We start from the raw sequence: 23,985 nt of genomic DNA on the forward strand, positions 1-23,985 counted from the left end.
GGAATTTACTTGTCTAAACCCCAGATTAAATCTGGAGGCAGAAATAAAGCTCCTCAGGGTTCTAATCCTGTCCTCACCCCTGTCCTCCCAGAGCCCACCCCTCACCAGGTTTAGGCTGAAGCCCGCAGAGGTCAGAAGACATGCAGGTTCTTCCGCTATTCCTCTGCTCCTTCTACAAGGGTTACTCCAGGCTAATAAGCCCTGGGAGTCTAACCGTCCTATGGATACGGGGATACAGACATCCTCTGGACTCTTCCCCACAGCTCCCTGTCATAAAAGCTTTATTGAACTCTAAAAGAAAGTGCTTCTCTCTTGCTGCTGAAGTCCTCAAACGTGTATGAATGAACCAGGAGGAAGATGGAGATGGAGGGGGCAAGGCCTCTTCTCAGCACTCTCTAGATCCTAGGTCCTAATACAGATCAACCCTCTTTAGGTCTGATCTGCATATTGTTCACACATACCTCTCCTTCTTACTAAATTAGTAGAGCACACTGGGCTAAGAGTCAGAAAACCTAAAGGCTAGTTCCAGCTTTAGCTCTAATTCCCTGTGTAACCCTGACCAAGTCATTTCACTTTCTAGAACCTTAGTTTCCGTGTCTGTAAAAGGAGGGCGATAGTACCTACTGTTTTGAAGAATCTGCTGATGGATCAAACAAGATTGTTAACAAGAGTTTAACTGTTTAAATCTATTTGATGTGAACAGTAAAAGAAGAAATGGGATGGTCTCTTTTTCAAAAGGGGGATGCTATACCACCTTTCAGTTGAAGGGATCTGCTCTGAGTATAAGAGTTAAGAAAAGCTGTGGCAGACACAATGTCACTGTTTGTACCTCCATCAAGACAGTCAGGCACTAACTGTGGCTAAAAAAGCTCAAGAACCACATGTACACAAATCCCAGCAGGTCCAAGTAGAGAGAAAATTGTTCAGGGAAAGTAACAGAAAAGTAGTAATGACCAATTTTTTTTTTTTTTTTTAAATATATCTTTATTAACTTCAGAGAGTTGAAGGGAGAGGGGCAGAGAGAGATAGAAACATCAATGATGAGAGTGTCATCACTGATTGGCTGCTTCCTGCACACCCCTGACTGGGGATCGAGCCCGCAACCCGAGCATGTGCCCTGACTGGGAACAGAACCGTGATCTCCTGGATCCCATGTTGATGCTCAACCCCTGAGCCACGCCCGGCCGGGCAGTAATGACCAATTTAATGGTGAAGAGCTCAGGCACTAGAACCAGACACCTGGGTTTGAATCCCAGCTCTGTCTCTACTAGCTTTGTGACCTTAAGCAAGGTGCTTACCTTCTGTGCCTCAGTTGCCTTTATTTGTTTAAAATGGTTCCTACTTCACAAATGTTATAAGAAGAAATAAATGAGAGAGCACAGGAAAGTATTCAGCTTAGGGCCTGGCAAAAGTGACTCAATGACAGGAACTGTTATTCCATTTAAGTATTAGGAAAGTATGAATAAGAAGCGATAAGGAGGCCTAAGAAAAGGAAAGAAATGTATATTTGCCTTACTTATTATGTATCATACCCTGTGCCCAAAGCCTTAGTTATTCTCATTTATTCCTAATACCTCTAAGGTCAATAGAATTATCCCCATCTTTCAGGAGAAAACTGAGTCTCAGAAGAAAAATAACTTATCTAAAACCACTCAGCTAAGAAATAGAACTTACTGGAACCCAGGTCGGATTCTGAAGACCGTCTTTTCTCCTATACACAATGCACTTCCTTATGCTCAAAAATAAAGAGTCCTCGCATATCAAAGCAGGCACCAATAATAAAAGTTTTAGGAAATGGACCAAATTCTTCCATTTTGCACTTGATGAAGCAACTGTTGGTTTTTGCATGCCTGGGAAAAAGATGGGGAGGAGTGGAATGCAAGTGCACCATCAAGTTACAGAGTTGCAGGACTTGACTTACCAGGCCCTCCCCAAAGGGCTCTCAGCCCATTGCTGCAGTAAGAGAAAAGCTGGGCTTTTACTGAACTGGGTACCATGCCCCTAAAGACAAAATGTTCTAAGACTATATAACAAACAGGCAAGAAGTCATGAGAGGTGCCTGGGCTGAGCCTGATCAAAATACCTTATCCTGGGAGGGAACATGATGCTAAGAACACCTTCGCAGGATCAGCATGAACTGTGTCCCTGGGTGTGTATATCGTCTTTTTCTGGGAAGCACTTTACTACGTCCCAGATGCAAGTTAGTCTGGAAAAAAGTACTCCTTCCCTTGGGCCAGGCTATTATTCTGGAGCATTCCATCAAAGAAAATAATAGGGCATGCTCTACAGGAATATATGGAAACCAGGAATCTACAACTGGTGACGAGAAGAAACAAACCAGGAAGTGAATTAAGAGAAAAATTTGGGAAGAACTGGGACCTGGACATTAAAGGCTTTTGGTAGGGTGGGGAACCAAGCAAAAGGCCTGGGACAAGAGAAAGCGAGTGCTTCAGGGGGCTGAGAGATTCTGACAGAGGACGTCATCTTCTACATTTGTAAAGCATATTTTTAAAAATAGCATGTCCCTATAGAACCTTTGCTGTTTAGAGTAGAGCAATCTCCAGGGCCTGCAGGATGACTGACTGAAAGGGGTGTTGCTGAAATGGTATCTTCCTCGGGAAAGGGGAAGGAAAATGGAAGCTGCATTCTATCGGCCTCTCAGGTGGCAACCAAGGCAGGAGTGAGCAGCCAAAGGAGATAATCAAAGCAAAACAGCTCCAAGGCTCACCTGCAGGTGGCCTCAGACCCACTTCTACTACAATCAGCACTTGAGGGTGCACAATGGCTCACATCCATCAAAGAGTACAATAATGGCCATAGAGCCTGGCCAGTGTGGCTCAGTGGTTGAGGTGTGGCTCAGCGGTTGAGTGTCGACTCACGAACCAAGAGGTTGCCAGTTTGATTCCTGGTACGGGCACAGACCCAGGTTGTAGGCTAGACCCCCAGGAAGCAGCCAATTGATGTTTCTATCTCTCCTCCTCCCTTCTTCTCTAAAATCAATAAAAACATTAAAAAAATAAAAATAAAAAGAATGACTATAGAGCAAACAGCCCTTGTCCCAGGAGCCACACTTGCCAACCTATTTGTTAGTTCTGTTCCAGCTGCCCCTAACCTCAAAACTCCGCCTCAACCTTCAGAAGGCCTGCTTTCCCTAGCTTTGACCAAATCCCATGGTCTTGCAGTTCTACCACACTCCTCCCACTCACAAGGATACTGGACCTAGGCTCTTGCGACTGACTCTACTGTGTGGTTGACTGTACCCTGGCATAATAAACCAACTGGTTGTGTTGCCATGGGAGGTTAAAAAGATAATCTCACAACATAATAAAAATGCAGCCAGTCAAAAATAGCTCAGTAAAACCCTCCTCTATACTCCCCAACAAAGACAGGTCTCAGGATGCCAGCACATCACAAAAGGAGGCCCTGGAGGGCAGCTGGTTTAATGACAAGAGACATTAGGATTCTGAGCCAAATCCATGTCCATGTATGAGAACATTATGCATGCCATAAATAGATGAAACTCAATCCAGGCAGTCTCTAGGCTGCCTGGAGGAATGTCCAGAGAATATAACAGATGTGCAAGACAATCATTCTTGCCTCTGCATTTCTCCTTCCTCAGCTGAAACCATCTCGTTTCCCCTCCTCCTTCCCTAGAAGAACCAACCCACAAGAATCATCAAGGGAGGCACGAGTAATTACTGTTTTCTTTTCTCCATGCTAATGAGACAGTTGGATAGTTCCCCTTCCCCCTCCTGAGCTGGAAACAAGGATCTAGGCCTTTATAATCTGTAACCAACACACCAAAGCTTGGGCCAGATAGTGCTTTGCAAACTGAACTGTATAGAAGATAGCTTTCTGTCCCTGGTGAGACCAGAGCTGGAAGAGGCCAACCATTTTTCAGAAGGGGTGGTAAGACCAAAGTGCGGAGAGGATCTGTCCAGAGTCATAAAAGAAAGTAAGTGGTGGGCCAGAATTAGTCCACTTACTCGGTCAGGGCACTTCCCACATCATCCAGATTTCTGACAGTACAGAAACACTTTGGAGGTATCCTCAATATGGAGACTGGAACTCCAAGTTTTAAGTTCACATATTGTTTTTTGAATAGGTACTTAAAAAAGCAATGACAATGCAGCTCTGGCCAGGTGGTTCAGGTGGTTAGAGTGCCATCCCGTGCACCAAAAGCTGGTGGACTTGATTCCCAGTGAGGGCACATGCCTGGGTTGCGGATTCAATTCCCAGTCGGGGCACATGCGAAAGATGACTGATCGATGTTTCCCTCTCTCTCTAAAATAAAAAAAATATGTGTGTGTGTATTCTCCCGTAAGGATTTTAAAAAGAAAAAAAGCAATGAAAGTGCTCTGCAGACGTGGACTCAATCCAAGAACTTCAGTCCAGTTCCAGTTAGAAGGCCAGGATCTGAGAGATGATGACAATTTTACCCCAAAATTAAAATCACAAGTAGATGGTCAGGCAAAAAAAGAATCTGTGAATTCTAGCAGGGATTCAGTTCAATTACAGGTTCAGTTCCCAGTTGGGTTGCAGGTTTGATCCCTGACCTCGGTGTCCAGGTGCATGCGGGAGGTGGCCAATCGATGTGTCTCTCTCACGTTGATGTTTCTCCTCCCCCTATTCCCCTCCACTCTCTCTAAAATCAATGGAGAAAATATCCTTGGACGAGAATTGGGAAAAAAAAGACTGAATTTCAGATCTGGTGGAAAAAGGAGCTCCTGAGTATAGAACATTAGGACCTCATTCTGGTAGCCCAACCCCTGTATTTCACAGATGAAGAAACTGAATCTAACACTATCAGGGGCTTCGCAGAAGAGGACCCAAGGTGAAAGAGCAGGACTGAAGGATGCTATGGCCCAAAGCTAGCCATGGCCTGCCTGCCTAGCCAGAGTCAGAGAAAAGGAAAGACAGGGTCTCTGGGGAAAGGAGGGAATATTTGCAAAGGCTGTGCTAGGAAGAAAATGGTTCAGCCCAGGGCTGGTGTGGCTCAGCGGTTGAGCATTGACCTAGGATCCAGGAGACTGCGGTTCGATCCCTGGTCAGGGCACATGCCCTGGTTGTAGGCTTGATCCCCAGTAGGGAACATGCAGGAGGCAGCCGATCAGTGACTCTCATCACTGATGTTTCTATCTCCCTCTCCCTTCTTCTCTCTGAAATTGATAGACATATAAAAAAGAAAAAAGAAAATGGTTCAAAATTTTAAGCTGGAATGATTTGTAGAATCCAACAAGACTTATTTTTTTTAACCTGGACTGGCTCTTGTCAGTCTCTAAAATCCCTTCCCTTCCCTCTCACTGTCTATCCTAACTCTATAATTTCAGGTAGGATTCAGCAACTCAAATCCAGTCCTCAAACTAATTCTGACTCTAGGCAGGAAATATTTAAAAGTCTTAGCCCTAACTCCCATCCCCTACCCAGAGGCCCTGGATATATCAACCATTCCTCCCTGTTCTCCTGTACCACAGAGCTGAATCTGTGGTTCCTCGTGATATTCCAGGATATTGCCAATGCTGACCACCAGGCTTTACTTCTAGAGGGCAAAAAATTATGGGCTCTTCTATAAATGGGCCCAGGTCCATGTGAAAGCCTCTGCCTTTGTCACCTGCCTAATACCTCAGGCTTCCTAGGACTAAAGTCTAGCTCTGAATTCCAAGGCCAGACCTCCCCACCAGTGACCATACTCCAGAGACTGCCTGCCAATCTAGACTTGCACTTAAGTTGGCCAACTCTCCCTACTCTTGTAGGGGAAGGCAGCATGGTATAGTAGAAATATCACACAGACAGACAGGGGTTTGAGCCCTGGCTCTGGGTATCCTTAGAATTGTTACTTCACTGCTCTCAAGTATCCTCTTAGAGCTTTGACCACTCTGTTTACTTGTCTATCTCCTCTGCCACTCTCCCCTACTTGGGAATAGGAAATATTTTGTTATTTCCCTGTATCCTCCATGAGTCAGTCTCTGAGTTCCCACATCCGTAAAATAGAGATATCATCTATATCATAGGTTATGAGATAAAATGAGGGGGGAAAGTATGTAACTTGCCTGGATCAGTGCCTGGTCCTTCTTCCTCTACTGTATCACGGATGTCCAGAGCCAAAAGTTTGCCTGTACTGAAATAGACTGCCCATTGTAGAGACATGGTGCTTTGCTCAACACCTCTAGGGTCAGCTGACCCTGACCCCCAGGGTCTGTTTTATTCTAATAATTAGACTTAGTGCCAGTTCCTAGAACCCTACCAGTAAAAACTGCTAGAGATATTACTATGAAGGTAGTGAATTTCAAGTAAATGAGGTGTGGGTTTATACTAATATTCTAGATTGAAAGGAAAGGGGTAAAGAAAAAAGGAAAAAAAGGTTGTGCTCTGAAGTTGGGTCTTAGAGAAGAAATCTCAAATTCCAAATAGTGGCTAAAGTCATTTGTACTGGAACCTACAGAAGGACCAGAACCTTGAAACAAGTTGGCTGAGATTACATAGTAAGCTGAAGGGAGAAATGAGTTTGGAACCCACCACTGTGGTCTCCTTATCCAGTGTCTTTTTTTTCTATTCTACAGGGTGGATGCACGATGTTCTAGGAAAAAAGGAGTAAGGTATAGGGAATACAGTGTAGTTGGCAGAAAGAAGCACATAAGAGATGTCAAGGGGTACTTACACAGTTTTTGGCTAGGATAGGTGATCCAGCCTTTAGTTCTGCAGGGGCCTAATATACTCTGGAGGTTGAAGGCTAGAAATAAATTCAATTAGGCCAGAATAAGTACCAGCAATTAGGGAAGGGGAAGGGTAGAGGGTGTCCTCAAAGTATCAAGGAACCCCTCTCCACACCAACTTCTCTGGGTGATGAAAACTATCTGCACGTCCAGCCCCAACTTCTCAACTATTTTACAAGTTTTCTAGGATCTCTTTTCCATTAGAGGACCAACAGATTTTTAAACTGGGGGCGAAGTACAGAGAAGTGGTAGACTAAGAGCTTGGTGCCAAGAGGAAGAATCTGATGATTCTTATTGTTGTTCTATTCACGACATTCACCGGGACTTCGAGGAATTTAAGTGATTTATCCAAGGTCACACAGCTAATAAGAGCAAATCAGGACTTGCCTGCATCCTGTGTCCTTTTGTGACTGTGGTGACTTTTAGCATACTTGACCTTCACGGAGTTTTGAGAGAGAGGTAGATGGGGTAGGTGTTCTATGATAAATCATGCTCTTCTTCTGAAAAGTCTCATTTGAACCTTCAATCCATTTCAAGCCTAGTCCTGACATTTATCATCTCCTGCATAACTAATAATTTGCTTCTAACTCAGAGGTCAGCAAACTTTTCTGTAAAGGGCCAAATAGTAAGTATTTTAGGCTTTGTGGGCTTCTATCAGTCTCTGTAGAGTCAACTCTACCACTGTTATATGAAAGCAGTCATGGATGAACAAATGAATGTGGCTGTATTTTAGTAAACTTAACGGAGAGAGGCAGTGAGCTGGACTGAGCCGATAGCCCACAATTTGCTGACACCTGTTCTAATCTATGTTTCCAATCACCCTGTCTCCCAATCTATCATGTACACTCATATCATAGCCTTGCACCCTCAATGGTAACCTTCTGCCTACAGGGTAACGTTTAAACTCTACCCTCATCCTCTATCATATCCTTCCCTGCACATTGTACTCTAATCACAGTGAGCTGTCACATAACAACTTCCTACCTTTCCCCATGCTGTTCCCTAACACCTGCAACGTCCTTCTTCCTTCCTCTGCAAATACTGCCTATTCAGTGACAAACTGAAATGCCAACACCTGTGAGAAGTCTTTGCTTGTTCTGCCTTACATAATTAGTCATACATATATGGCTGTCAGTCGCTCAACACTGCCTCCCCATTTCCCCACAATTCTAAGCTTCTCAGAGACAGGGATTGTATCTTACTCAATTCTGTATCTCTTACAGTACCTAACACAGCAGCCAGTGTCCACCGACAAATCAGGCTTCTATTCTAGGCTGACCAGAGGTCACTAGAACATAGGGATATTTGATTCTAACAGAACCATGAGATGACTCACAGCATCAACAAGGACTTCAGTCTGCTTTAAGGGCTGCCCCTCTTCCTCCTCATGTTCCTTGGGTCTGGTCAGGTAACTAGTTAAGGGCCAAGATCAAGCATTTCACTAGATGACTCTAGCCTGTGCTGAGATGTGTGAAGAGAAGATCTTATTTTCAGAGCTCCTTGTCCCAGACCTCAAACTGTATCCTTAATATCAGCCATAAACTGAACCCAGATCCAGATTTAGCCCTAGAACAGCAGACAGCCTTCTAATAAGAGCAGATCCTTGGTTCCCAAAGGCAGGGGATTTCACCCAAGGAAAGGCACAGGTATTCAATGCAGTCTGACCTCAATTGGAGAACACAAAGGTATGTGGTAGGAATCATCACCTCTAAATGCAAAGGGACCTCTATTGAGATTAGGTGTCCTGAACAACCCTGTAGTGCACAAGTATGGCTATCCTAGCTTAGGGAAGCTGTGAGGTCAAAGACTAAAATCTGATGGTGAAAAACAAAACAAACACACATAAGAATTTTTCTCCTAAGCCCAGAACAGAACAACATTCCATCTGGGTAGGTGAGCTTGTCACAGGCATGGGGTACTTAGCATATCTGCCATTCCAGGATTATGGCTGTCAAGTTTTAATTAGAGTAATTAGAGTTAAAAATGTAATTTCATTTCAGGGGTATTTTGAACAGATTCCATTAATTTCTTTTTTAAAAGACCATAGAAAGGAGGGGTAGGCTGAGTGAAACAGAGGATTTTGCCATTAGAGAAGGAAAGTCATGTGCCCGAGCTAGATGAGCTTTCAAACCACTGCCAAGAACCCCCCATTCAGCACCTTTGCAGGCTTGGCTCAGAGGACAGAGACCTGCTGCTCATCAGCTTTCCTCACTTAGTTTCCTCCCAGGAATCTGCTAATAAATTCACCTCCTTTTCTCCACCTGCTTCTCCTCTGTTAACTGCCACTCAATGGTTACTATTACAGCCCTAAGTCGGGCAAGAGGCCAGGGCTCAGGGCTGCCAATCTGATTTGCTCCATGCTAGAGGCTGCTCTAATGTCCACCCCGTTATCAAGAGTTCCTGGACACATCTTTATGCTAGTTCCCTGGTCTGGAGTACCCTCCTTGCCTTGCCTTGCCTGCCTCAACTCCTACTCTTCCTTCAAAGCACAGATCAAAGTTATTTCCTCCAGGAAAACTCACCTTCATGCCTCTGTAATCCCAGAATCCCTTGCACATGCCTCTATTAATGCATACACACAATACTGTGATTTATTTCCGTTTGGCTCTGATACTAGATGGTGAGGTCTTTCAGGGTAGATACTGGGTCTTCACCTGGGAATCCTTACCACTAGCATGCTCTGACACATAGGAGATACTCAACAAACATTTGTTGAATGAACCAACTATACGGGACAATTTTATCTGACTACACTGATAGCTGAGCATATTAAGCACTCAGGTTCTACAGTGCCTAGAAATATCCAGTCATGAGTCTCTTCCCCCCTCCTCCCACAGGGCCAGGGCCAGTTCAGATTCCTGACTCTGCACTGCACGCAGGAGGAAGCCTTCCCATTGATCCCAAATGATGATTGATCTCTCCCATTAGAGCCTGCTCATTCCTTAGGGACCTTGGAAAGGAGATGAAAAAGCAAAAGCAAGCAAAGGGTATACCCCCGATCCTCCTCACCACTGATTTTAAAGAATTTCCTTCAATCTTTGAAGGGCTCCAGCCTAGAAGGATAAGGATGGTCCTGGTTGAAAACAGGTCACCAGCTTGGAATCAGTGTTGCAAATAATCAGAAATGCTGTAGTGTAGTACAACAGAGAACATGCTATGTGACATAGGGCAGCCAAGTCACTTCACTTCAGTTTCCTTTTCCAATGTCTCCCAGTAAGTAGACTGTTAGAAGAAATAAACACACAAAGCAGCTTAACCCAATATTTAACACTTAGTAGGTATTCACTAAGTGGTATTTCCATCTGAGGAGAGGGGGTCTGTTCTGTGTACCTAGCATCATATTGCATAGGAGTTTATAAAGGTGAGGAAAACACATCAAAGGGAGACAGATACAAGTTAACCATTTCCCCATTTGCGCAGAGCAGCCCCGCCTGCCGGTCCCATTGGAGGATGGCTACACCAGCAGAACTGTTGTGTTGACAAGTGTAACCAGATCCATTTCATGGTAATCAGATTCTTCCTAGCTAGGAGCACTCCTCAGGCCTCCTTCCAGGCTCCCCAGGCCTGGAAGCAGTCCCATATCCACCTACTTCTAATTAGGAGCTGTGTCAGTGCTTCTGACAGAAGGTCAGGGCCTAGGCTGCCTCTGTTGGCCTCTAGCCGAAGACTGAAATGCCCTGCTCAGGGCAGACGCAAAGAAGGAACACTTTTTTGACAGAAAAGAAGCCCAGACTGGTCTTACCATAAAGCAATCTGAAATTTTAGAGTTGAAAGGGTCCTTTATGAGAATGAGCTATGTTATAATACAGCTGAAATCTAGAAAAGAAAACTTGTCCAAGGTGATACAGGAAAATAATGCAGATCTTACTTCTAGTTCTTTTCTCTCGATTAAGAGTTTGCAACCTGGCTACACAACTAAAGACTCAGGGCACTTGTTAAAAAGTTTTCTAGCCCTGGCCGGTGTAGCTAAGTGGTTAGAGTGTTGGCCTGTGCACCGAAGGGTCTCGGATTCAATTCCCAGTGAAGGGTACCTTGCGCATGTACCCATGTGGGTTCACTCCCTGCCCCCAGATGGGGCAGGGCAAGTGCAGGAGGCAACCAGTTCATGTGTCTCTCACATCGATGTCTCTCTCTCTCCCTCCCTCCCTTCTACTCTCTCTGAAAAGCAATAATAAAAAAAAAAAATCCTCAGCTGAGGATTAACAACAACAAAAAACAGTTTTCTAGGTCCCACCCCAGAGAGTGATTTGGAACATATGCAATGGCTCTGGCTCTTCTGCTAAGTATATGATCATCTTCTAATAGAAGGGAACCTTAAAGTACAGGATCAAGTTTGGACCTAGGCTCAAATCCATCCTGGGTCAGAAGAGTGCCATTTAAAAGCAACCCACTACTATCTGATCCAACCCTCCCCTCCCCCAACCATAACAGGGTTATTCTATTGGCCTTAATCAAAGCATCTGTCATAAATGGTTCAGACTTCCTAATGGTTTGCTAGCTTAGCTGTCAGCAAAGACATTTCCTTTCAAAACTGGTCTGAAACTAAAATGTCTCTTATGAAGATTAGAAATACTTAAGGAGGGGGTGTAAGGAATAGCAGGAGATGGTGTGATAGTGTGTGGGACCTGAGGTGCGTTTGGGTAGGGAACGGCTTGTGTGGATATGTAAGGGAGTAGAAAGTGTGGTTTCTGTAAGACAGTCTTACAGATACTCTTGTGGCACACACAATTCTGGGTATCTGGGTAGAAACAATGGGACTGGGGTATGATTTGAAGGTATAAGGGAAGATAGTATGGATGTGTATGGAAGAGAAGAAATGTGTGCACCTTTGTGACTCAATTGTGTGTATATGTATTGCAAAGTATACCAACCTATAGGAAAAGGAGGGAATGTGTGGCCTAAACACCTATATGCATAAGAAAACAAACCATGAGCACTTCTGACTCATCCAGCCCTGGCTTTGCCTGAAGGCTCACACCACTTAAGGGCAGGCCTATCTGCAGAAACTTCTCATTAACTTTGACATTTTGACAACTACTAAAAAAATAATAATAGTAATGACACTTCCAGCATTGTGGGGGGAAAATCAGACAGATGAGAAACAACTATTGCACGATTACTTCTCAGTTTCACAGTGAGGTGTTACCTGGAGTTAAATATTGTATAGCTGATTCACATCTCAAGCCAGCCAAACGCCTGGATTTCCTGCATGACCTGGGGAAGAGGGCAAGAAAGAAGACAGCTAGACAGAGATACACCAAAAAAGTTTTTTCTTTAAAAAGGACTGGAGAAATGGGAAGATGAAAGAAAGGAAAGGGTTGAGAAGAAACCAAAATAAAAGGCAAGTGGATCTCAAGAGAAGAAAAGCAAAGCAGAGGAAAAAGAAAAAAAGTAAAAAAGACAGAAGAAAAAGAGAATTTCCTTTAGGCTAGCCTAGAAATTTAGCACACATTCTAGCAGGAATCTGGCTGAGGGGATGGATGAATTAGTAGGTGGGGACTGACCTCTGTACTTCCTCATTGCTTTTACTCCAACCATTTCCACCACTGGGAATGTTAGTCCCACCATCTTAGCCGAACTGAACTTCAAGGGCATATTTAAATACTACCAGCTTATAGAAGCTTCCAAGACTTCTACCAGTTAGAAGGTATCTCTCAAGAATTCCCGTAAATTTCCAAAAAACTTTGTCATATTTCACCTATAGCATTTAACATTCAACTTCATACCGTGGGTACTGACACACATATATTTCTGTCATTCATTCTGCAAGTACTTTTTGTGCAAGGCCTATTACAGAGACAAAAGGAAAACAGGGATAAGCAGCACACTGTCCCCTAGTGATATGGTTTCTATACCACAGATTTTCAACCTTTTCATCTTATGGCACATAAACTAATTACTAAAATTCTGCGGCACACCAAAAAATATGTATTTTTTGCCGATCTGACCCAAAAAAATGGGTGTAATTTTGATTCATTCAGACTGAATGGCTACTGTTGTGTTGGTTGTTGTCAGTTTTTAATTTGACAATCTAAGGGAGAAGAGGTCAGTGCCCCTGACTAAACACTCAGGTATTGCATGTTTTAAAAATTCTTGCAGCACACTGGTTGAAAATCACTGCTCTATACCATGAATGAGAGCAGTTTTGGGTGTGATAGAGCCCTGAAGTACAACTATAAAAGTAGAAGCAATATACAAAGATCAAAATCAATTCTGCTTATGGAGCAATGAGGGAAAGCTTTATTGAGGAGGTGGTAACTGTATGAAAGAGTAGGAGTTTGTCACATAAAGAGGAAAAGGAGCTGACAGAACTTTCTACTCAGAGGGAATGGTCAAAACAAAGTCATTCTACTGAGCAGGAGCACAGGGAAACAGTGGGTGTTGAGCACCATGCTGCTGAGAGAAGGCAGCAAAATGAGGGGGCACCAGATGATGTGAACCCTGTAGCCAAGTCCAGAGCTGAGGTTTTATCCTTCCAACCTGGAGGGTGGAGAAGAAGAGACAGCAAATTAAAGACATCAAATCTTCCTTATTTAGTTGCCCTACTTTAGAGCAAGTCTCCTCAAAAACCCTGGAAAACATGTCCAATTCCAGGCTGTGCTACTGCACCGGCATTATAAGAATTTCAGTGAGGAGAAGGGCAACAGCGAAAGAAAAACAAAAGATAAAGGGTGGGGAGGGGTGTGATATACAAAGGAGGGTAGCAGGGCTCTAGGAGGAAGGAGCTGGAGGGGAGGAAACAGAAGAGGGAGAAAAGCAAGGAAGGCACAAGGTGGGACAGATCTAGCTTGGTATTGAAGCTCCTTTTGCTGAGCTGTCCTCTACATCTTTCTAGGTAGAAAAAATAAGGTCAATCTGATGCTAATGGCAGAAATAGACCCTTTGTGCCAAGATGAGGCTGAGCAGGCTACTAACTGTCACCTCTACCTTTCCTTAGCTCAGGGTGATAGGACTGTATCACAAAGCGAAGTTCACCTAGCTCTACCAACCATCCTAAAGTATGCCAGGGAAGTCCCTTGCCCCATACCCTAAGAGCAAGAGTACCAAAGGTATGGAGTATAAAGCGAGGCCTGCTTGGGACCTATGCCTGCTGCTTAGGGTTCTAGAGGAAAGCTCTGCTTCCTTCTCTGGACCTTTGTTCATCTGCAAAACGGGGAATAAATGAGATGCTCTCTAAGGGCTGAGATTGCCTGTGAGCTCAGTAGTTGCTTCCCACAGATGGTGATGTCTAATGTGGGAATTTTCCTAACCTATCAAGTCTTTTTTTTTTTTAAAATATATCTTTATTGATTTCAGAGAGAGGAAAGAAGAAGGAGAGACAGAGAGAAAGATAGAAACATCAATGATGAGAGAGTCACTGATCGGCTGCCTCCTGCATGCCCCCGAATGGGGATCAAGCCCGCAACCCGGGCATGTATCCTGACTGGGAATCGAACCCCTACACCTAGGTCAACGCTCAACCACTGAGCCAAGCCCGGCCAGGCAACCTATCAAGTCTTAACTTCACTCTTTCCATTCCAAGCTATATGGCCAGTTTGAAGCTAAAGAGGAGCCATACCCAGAATGGCAGCCATCCCTGACACCACAGTCCATTGGCCTGGTCCAAAGTCTAGTTCCTGCCCAGATCTGTTATTTCATAGGTCACAACAGATGCTCATGCCCAAAAATGTGTTTTGTCTGACGCACACAGGTTTATTTAAAAACCTCTTAAGTTAATTGCCAACATTGAAAATCAGATCTCATTTTTTCTAAAAATTAGATTTCTAGCTTCTCTTTAAAATATCAGTGATCTGGCAACACTAGACCTTCTGTAGTAAAGGTCAAAGGACCTACTATAATCCTGTAATTTATTTGATGCTTTCTCATTTTATCTAAAAAAATCCATGCTAACATTATCCATTCCATAACATTATACGAGTAAATTTTTAAATTACTAGTTATAATATTTTAAACCAATCCAAGTCCAAAAAATCTGAATACACTGACAACTTTAGGAGGATATGTTTTATCTTGTAACTTCATGTATCATCTGATATGCAGCCATGTACCTCAATTTTAGAAACTCTAACATTTTATCCATTCACTCAAAAAATACTTAGGTCCTATGGTGGGCACTGGGATAACATTAACAAGACAAACATGATTCCTGTCTTTGTGGAGCTTATGGTCCAGTGGGATATAATGGAAAGAAGCCATATAGAATAGGAGGCACGAAGAAACACTATAAACTGAGGATCTTGAGCATATTCCGCAACACAGTGACCCCTTAGGCAAGGTATTTAACCTCTCTGAACCTGTTTCCTTGTCTGCAAAAGGAAAAGGTTTAATTAGGCAGTTGCTCCTAAAAAGTCCTTCCCAGCTCAAAATTCTACTAGCATCACAAGGACTTAGCCCAATACTGTTTTTTGAGTTCCTAACACTTATTAGCTTCCTCCCTTTATCTGGGAAATCATGATCAGTTGTCATGGAAATTACCATGGTGCTCCACATACTGGATGACAATATTACAGTAATTACAAAAAGCCAAAGGGAACAGGCAGCAAAAAAGAGTCAATCAGAAAGTCACCTACTTTCAACACGCAGGAGCTGCTGCTCATTTGAGCTAGGCGGGGTTAAAAAAAGACCAGGCACAGACTCCTAAGTAAAACAGTTTTGATCTGTATCGTATGTCATGGTTTCTTTCATGAGGCACCAGACCCACTTTTCCCCAGCTTGTGGGTGTTAGAGGATGCAAAAAAAAAAAAAAAAAAGGTTCACTGAGCCTTGACTAGTTTGCTGTCCTTGTGAAGTTCTAAAACAAGCCAAGACAGAAAGACAGACTTCCTAGCCAACAGGGGCACCAAAAGTTCACAGTAAAATGAAGATAATTTGTCTAGTCCCAGGAGACTAAGAGCACTGTAACTGGGTAAAGTTCCTTCGATGTTAGCATTTACATTTACATCTTCTATTTAGAGGCCCCCTCACCCTGCCCTGACCAAGCAGGTAGAAAAACGTAGTAACAAGTGACGAAGTGTTTTAAAGAAAAAAGTGCTAGTCTGATGATAAACGGCAACCGGCACTGGGCTAGGGTACCAAAGAGGCAACAGGAAATGGTGTGAACTTTGGCAAACTTGAGATCAAATATGCTCTGCCTAAAAGAACCAGCCAATGAGGAAGTAGCATGTGGAATAAAGGAGAGAAATGAAAGACATGATTCTCCAAGAATTTTGCCAAATTGGGCTGGTGCTCCAAAGGCTCCCCAAAGATCAGAGCCATGTGCCCCAGAGTCCAAAAAAAAAAAAAAAAGCCAAGCTACAAGCCTCTTTAAAATGGACAGGCCAGTGCTGCTACTTCCTCAAAAATCCTCCACTCTCTTCAAGAGAAATCAGTCTCCCTTCATAGCCCACATGCCAAGGCCTTTGATCTCATCATACACAGCATCTCCACGGAATGGCAGCACCAATCTCCCCAGGCTGGGGTCCAACTCAAAAACACTGCATGCCAAACAAAATAGGTATGCAGGCCAGGCACAACCCAAGGGGCTGTCAGTTTGCAACCTCTGACCTAGAGGGTAAGACCTTTTGAAAAGATCTGGAACTGAGAGGATTTAGAAGTCCCCTAAGGACTCTTAACTTTTGTCAGAGGAACTGCTTTTCCAAGGAGCCATCCAGGGTCCTATACCACTTGGATCCTGAGCTTTAGAAACCATGATTCCACAGTCTTCTTTGGCTTGATCCATTGTCAAAATATTTTTTTAAAGAAATATGTAAAAAAGGTATTAGGCATCTATTATATGCAAAGCACTCTAGGGGTACAAATGCCTGAACGTTACTTCTCTTGACTTTTGACTTTACTACCTATAGTAGCTATATGTCAGCCTAGACCCCAGTGCTGCCTGTTTGTCACCCAAATTACTATAGATCCAAAACACTGCTCTGCTTGACTTTACTCCTATATACCACATTCATTTTAATGGCTTGGCTAGCCAGTGAGATAAAGGTCCAGCAGCCTGGTTTCCCTCTAAAGGGATACCATTAAAACTCTTCTCCCTGGATTACACAACTAAAAGTTCCTTTTCTTTACAAAAGAGCATAATTTGCCCCATTACAGTCAGATGTCTTTGGGAGTAAACAGTACAATACTAAACTTATGTTCTCCCCTGAATCAAGATGGCATTCGCCATGCTTCACTTCATCATTATTCTATCATTTCCAGATTCCCTCAGCGTTTCCATAAAAGCAGTAACACCTTTGCCAAACAGAAGGCTTACTGCCCTTGAAATAGTAACTGAATTCAAGGAGAAAAGGTTTATTGCTGGAAAAACTTTGTTTTTTATTTACCAGGTCCTCAAGCTAGATTTATGAGCAGGGAGAACACAACAAAAACGGTTTTTAGGAAGAGGTGCCTGGCTGCAGTGAGTAGGGTTGAGGTGAGAATATGATTTTTTAATACAAAGATTTATATAATATATAAAAGTTTTATATATAAATTTATAGATGTAATATATTTCTATGTAATATTTATATATAATGTAGAAACATATTAGAATTTTATATACAAATCTTAGTAATATTTATACATAAAGATTTCTATACAGAGACACAAAGAGGGCTTAAAACATAGTAACCTTCAGTATGTATCACCTCTGTTGGTATGAACACAAGATACTAACTATGGTATCTTGACACAGTAGGTACCCAATTCACAATAGTTATTATTAATATGAACGACAGAGTTAAGTCCAGAACCTAGGTCAGAATTTTAATTAAGTGCTCGACTAGTGTCCTCAACAGAAGGCCTAGATACCCTCTGGTGAATGGCAGCTCTAACACCTACCCCACCCCCACCCCGTCTCTCCTGACAAATACCCCAGAACCTGACATAGGATCAGGAGCCAACTAATGTTTAACATGAAAGTGCCACTCTCTGGGAGCAGGCATGGCCACCTTATTTCCCCTAACCAGGTAATTTAAGGTACATTTTCTAATATTTGCTGACAGAACAAAGAAGTAAGGCTCTGAGACATGATCAATATTCATGCCAGCCTTCAAAGTGATTTGGTAAAACTACAGAAAATAAACACCCTGCTAGAGTCCACCCGGCAGGATAAAAGCTGACAAAGAAATGGCAATTTTTCCCTGAGCAAATATACAAGTAATAGATGGGCTCTGAAAAACTAAGCTCTTTAGGTCTTGGTATTCCCCTCCCTCCCCTTCCATTTTAAGAGAAGACAAACTCCCTTTCGACACACTGCAAGTATGACTGTTTGCTGGATTAATTTCTTCCCTGAAATGACATAATTATAGGCAAACTTATTCTCAAATTCTATCCAGTTTAAATACAAATTGGCTTGGGAACAGTATGACCTTTTCCACCTGCTCCAAGAAGCTATGCATCAGCTACCCCTAAAGTATGGGTCACATTCTCCCCCTCTGCTCATTAGCAGGAATAAGTCATCTAGCCACTCATCTGTGTTTCTGCTCAAGTTGTTCCCATTGCATAGAATGTCCTCTCTCCACCTCTGCTATTTAAATCTCATGTGAATATACTTTCTGGGGGAAAAGGGGAGGTAGGAGAGAAGAGCAACAACTAAGAAAAGATCCTTGGGTGTTGCTTTGGGTAGTCTGGAAGATATAGTCCAGACACAGAAATATTGGTGTTTCATAATTTATAAGCACAAGACCAGGCAGAATATTAGAAATTCGATGACCTGGATAATATACAGTCAGTATGCTTATCCTACAATTCCCAGCTCAAATACTCCTCCATAAATGTTCCATGGGCACCACAACCCAACAAATTAAGCAATCCCTCCCTCTTCTGAACTTCCCAATCACTTTACCCCTTTATGGTACTGCTACCTGAGAATTCATATTATGGTATTTAAAATCACTTTTATAACTACACCAACCAAAATGGCTTAAAGTGAAAAAAGATGAACAATGCTAAGCGTTGACGGGAATATGGAGCAACAGGAATTCTCTTATGTACAGCTGATGAGAGTGTGATCTGGTACGCCTTTGCAAACTGACAGTAACAACTAAAGCTGAACATACACCTACCCTATGACTTGAGTATGAAGTCAGAGAACACTCACTTACTGTTCCTCCTAAACAGTTTGCCTACAGTCTTTTGCTCCAACATTGCCCTGTCTAAACGCTTTCATCATTCTTTCTTCTAGTCCCAGAGACAGGTTCAGACCACTCTTCACAATCACTCCAACCCAGAGGGCTCCCCTTCTATTGAAAACTCTGCCTTTTACCTATTACCTTTGACAAATGACTCATGGATTCGTCACATATAAATTATGTCATCTGATTTTATAATATAGTTTTAGTAACCTTATAAACTTGCTTCTCACAATAACATTGTGAAGAAGGCAAGATATAGTGTATTAACCCCATTTTATAGATGGGCAAATCCAGTTTACCTAGCAAAATTAGTTCCAAGGAACAAGAATAGACCTTAGGCTTCAGAACCAAGCTCTCTACACCAAATGCCTTAGTATTAGCCATACCTTCATAGTTATCTAATCTCCTCAAAGAAGTCCATAGGTTCCCTGAAGGCAAGAGTATGCTTTAGACATTTATAGCCCTCACAGCACAAAGGAAGGCACTCAGTGGGCTCCATACAGTTTGGCCAATTAATTTCAATATTGTCTCCAACCTCTGAGTACAAACAGGCATATTTCCTTTTTTCTAGACCCCACAGGCAATGCTAAATTGTTGGAAGAAAGCATGAACACAACACAGCATCCCAAATGAACATTTCTTTTTGAGGGTAGAGGCGAGAGAAGAGGAAGACCCTTTCAAGATCAGGGTAAGCTCAACATTCCCTCAATTTCCTAGGGCTCGTGTTGCAAAGTATTCAAAGAAGGCTGGCAGAGACAATGGCAATGGGCTTCAAGAATCACAATTTAATCGCAATTAATGTCACAAATTGATCGAATGCCAGAAACCAAACCTCATATAATTCCACTTGCAAGCAAAATAGAGAGCTATTTTATTTCAAAACTGAGTATAATAAAACTTAAAATGATTCAAAATAAAATTTAGTTTTCTTCATTCCTAAATAAGAAGCTAGACAACATCAAATCTTTTTATAATTCAGCCAGAGAACTGATGTGAGAAGAGTGAAAGCACTAAGCAAATGTTTGAACATCCAAACCTAAAGGGGACCTGAATGTTGTCCCCTAACCTAACATTCTTGATTTTACACACTGGGTGTTGGACACAGCAATACAGGATAAATATCTAGGTAACAGGCCGAAGGGAGAGAGGGAGGGAAAGCCAAAAGTAAATCTAAATGCTGAAGTCAGATATTCAAACAGGTCTTCTTGCCTAGTAATATATCGATCAATTCTGCTATTTCCAGTCTGCACTCTCAACCCAAATATCTGGGCCAGGGCAGCCGGGTAAAGCAGCAGCTAGGTTGTCTTGTATTCATCTGTCTCCCTCTTACAACTGAAAAGAATTTGTGGGCAGCAATCATGTCTTGCTTAGTTTTTATGTTCTAAGGAGAACACATAGTAGGTGCTACAAATTCCTGGAATGAATGGTTGAGCTTAGGAATGGAAAGCAGTTGGACTTTCAAAGCATAATCATAATAGCTAAGCAACCTACTTAGCATGGTAACTCTACCTAAAACCCTAATTTTAGTAAGAACTGATTTTAACTGATGTGAAATCAATTTAGGGTGAGTCTTTAAGGTCTGAAGAACAGATATTCTTCTGTTCAACTGATTAAGGCACAGCTATCATTATTGTATTGACAGTACCGTTCCTCAGTGCCAGCTTACAGCTATGTGCAAGAACAAAGTCCCAAAGCTTTAAAATGGTCTATGAAAGCAGGGAACGTTTGATTTCTCAGTGCAGCATGATCGTACCTTCCAGAAAGGAAATCCAGACCTAGAGAAACAATGAGCTATCAACAGACACCATGCAAACAGTACCTTTAACTAGGCTTAGTAAAATTCTTATTAATAAAACAAATAAACAGAAGACAGCTAAATGCCAGATAAATGCCTCTGGAATGAAGGAAACCTAGCCAGTAACATTAAGTTTCTAAACCAGCCTTTTAAAAGAGAATACTTAGTTAGAATAAAGCAATGATTCTTACCTTAACAAACAGAACTAGTATTCAGTCTCTACAGATGGCATGTCAAGGGCCAGGTAACCTCAGTTAGAGGTATCTACCTCATAAAGCTAAAATTCTAAGGAAATGCAAATTTCTGGTCTAGTGTTTTTCCAGTCCTAGTACTGTTTGGAAATCCTTATAGTGTTTTTTACTTTCCCTTTATTATATGATTTTAAACAGTTTGCTACATATGTAAATGTAATTTTTTTACAGTCTTAGATTCCAAGTTCATCCCATGGGAAAACAGCTCCAAGTTTATAATGGAACTCAGCAGACAATTTGATAAAGTCATCTCGCAAGCAATTTTTCAGCAATCTGTCCATTGTAAAAAGCAATACCCTTCTGCTGGTATACTGAAAGGTATCTGTGATCCCAGAATTTAACCCTCTGGCATTCTCAATGCTCTAGCAAAGCCCTTTCTCCTTCCAGTGATGAATTCCTAAAAAAAAAAATTCAGACTGTTAAGAGGTAAAAATATCATTCAAGATTATCTAGTCCAACCCCCTTGTTTTACAGACAGGAAGACTGAAATCCCAGAGAGTATTAGGCAATTACAATTAATGTGAGTTTGGCAAGCATCTAAAGCCCACTGAATGCTATTTCCCCCAGTGGAACTGCACTGGGCGTATTGGGAGAATGGCCAGATTTGCACCTTAGTGAAGCACTCCAAATACATGTGTCTGAGCCTCAGGAAATCTGAGTATTCAACCACAAACTCTCCACCCTTATCCCAGCATAGAGAACAGGGGGCAGAGGACAGCTTAAATGGCTCTTTGGGGATGTAGACTAGAACTTAGGGATAACATCCCATCCTTCCTTTCCACCTCCCAGGAGGTACAGCACATTTATTCACAAGAAGGCCATTATGAAGTTACAGAAAGACACTAAAACTCAGAAGAAAAAGGAAGGGCTGTAGAAACAGTCAGAAAAGATAACTAACAATGACACTTGGCAGATGCCTGACTATTACTCACTTAAGTGAGGAGGTAAAAGTGACTAGAGAGAAACCTCCAATCCTTTTCTGCCCCTAGCCCCCACCTTTTGGGCTGTTACAGAATTTCAGGACCTCCCAGATTATTTTATGAGGAAACAGGGCAAAGAAGAATAGGGGCTTTGCCAAGCCCACACACTGAGTTAATAGCAGGGACCAGATCAAATGACCCTCGGGCTCATGACTAGGCTCACAATTTATCTCACTGCTCCCTTCTCTCTAGTCCTGAGCTATATACCCCATTACAGATCTGAAACTTTCCTTACAGTACCTAGGGGGCAGTTGTAGTACAGCGGGCTAACATTACTGCTGTCATCTTCTCCCCTCCAGTTGGTCATTTTATACATAAATCTAAAATTGAATAAAACTAGGTTTTAGACACTCATGTGAAAACCCTCCTATCTTCACCCCTACTCCCCTATCATAGCCTAAGAAAAAAGGAAAAAAGGGAGGGAAAAAGAGAAGAGAAAGGGAGGGGGGGTAGATAGAGGGGGAAAAATTACCTCCTCAAGAGATATTTTGTCTAAATCATCATCTAGAATCATAAAATGTTATTGCTAGAAGGGACCCTTGGAGTCTTCTTAGTCATTATTTTCTATCATTATTCAGATGAATAAGCCTGAATCTTTGCCACCTGACAAAAAGACTGAATCACAGAGCAGTATCTCCTGACTCCTGTCCCTAATAAAATCCCTCCTGGTCCCTCCCCATCCTGTCCCATCATGCCCTGCCCTCCCCACTCTCTCCTACCACCACTGTAATCTAAGCTACTGAAACCTGCTGCCCTTGTGAATGTGAGCTCCTCAAGCCATGTTTTACTCATCTTTGTCTTCCCAGTGCTTAGCAGAGAGTAAACAGAGTTGACTTAGAGAGGAACACACTAGTACATGGAGAACAGTGCCAAAGGAAACTGGAGAAAACATAAGGTTTCCTTGGCTTAACATAAGCAGTCTTCAGAGCTGTGCAGGGCCTGGATGTCTAGGATCTAATATTTCCATTCTTTCAAAACTAGTGTTTACATCATCCAGTTTATCAAGGGATAGTTTATCCAGGAGTAGATTTGCTATGCCATACTCTCCCTCACTCGTGCTCTCCCTGGCCTCCCCATGAAGAACTAGGGTAGCAGTAAAAAGAACCTGCATGAGAAACCTCCCCCTTACATGCTCCTTCTCCTATGTCCTCACCTCAATAAATAGCATTCCCATGTATATTACTGCACCAAGTAGAAATCTAGAAGCCATCCTTGATTTCTTCCTTACTCTCCACACCAACAATCTTTGATTCTCATCACTCAATTCCATTTTCTTCCTACAACCCCCAACACACACACACACACACACACACACACACACACACACACACACACACACTCTCTTCATTTGAAACACCATCACCTCTTGCTTGCTATTACTGCAACTGGTCTCTAACTTGCTATTACTCCTAACTGGTCTCTTTGCCTACGGTGCTTTAGCCCGCAAATTCACTCCCAAATAGGTAACCAGAGTTATCTTTCTAAAATGCACTAAGGACCATGGCCCCCTCACCTTGAAATACAGTCCAAACTCCTCAACCCAGGCTACAAGACCCTTTCATAACTTGGCCTCTGTTCTCCCTATCTTGCCAGTTTCATCTCTTGCCACAATCACCATTTCACGCCTTATGCTTCACCCAGGAATCTTGAGAAACTTATTTGTAGGTCTATTTCTTTACCTACAAAATGGGAATAATAATAGTAGATACTGTACCTCTCAAGGTAATGAGAAGAAATGAGTTAACACATGTTAAATGCTTAGAATAGTACCTGGTACATATATAAAGGGGCAAAAAGTCTCACCTATTACCACTACCATCTCTAGACTTGCTATTCCTTCTGTCTAGAACAGTCTTATGTCTCCTCCTTGACTCCCCATCTCTTTTCCTGAGGTCTAGGCTTAGCCAACTTCTCTGAGAAAGCCTTCCCTGACCCTCCAAGGCTGAGTTAGCTACCATTCCTCTGTGCTTTCATGGTGCTTGTCCCTGTTAAAATACTTTTCATACTGCCTGTTTCCTTGCCTGTATTCCCCACCAGGCTGTATATACCCAAATCCCCAAGCTTAAGTACCATGTGTGGCATGCTTAATAATTGTTCAGTAAATAGAAAACTTTCCAATAACGAGATGCGCCCAAT

The 23,985-nt window shown here is 42.5% G+C and overlaps 1 protein-coding gene across 4 annotated transcripts in view; it reads right to left on the bottom strand.

Annotated features, from left to right (window-relative positions):
- RALY (RALY heterogeneous nuclear ribonucleoprotein) overlaps positions 1-23,985 on the bottom strand; it is a 124,554-nt gene that overhangs the window by 96,739 nt on the left and 3,830 nt on the right. The window contains exon 1 of one of the 4 annotated variants that reach the window (XM_087818788.1): positions 11,860-13,979. The exons of the other annotated variants lie outside the window; for them this stretch is intronic. The gene's annotated coding sequence lies outside the window, so the exon portion shown is untranslated. Of the gene's footprint in view, positions 1-11,859; positions 13,980-23,985 lie in introns of those variants that run through there. 4 annotated transcript variants of the gene reach the window in all.

Source organism: Miniopterus natalensis, chromosome 7, assembly GCF_054644295.1.
Source record: "Miniopterus natalensis isolate mMinNat1 chromosome 7, mMinNat1.hap1, whole genome shotgun sequence".
Taxonomy (NCBI): Eukaryota; Metazoa; Chordata; class Mammalia; order Chiroptera; family Miniopteridae; genus Miniopterus; species Miniopterus natalensis.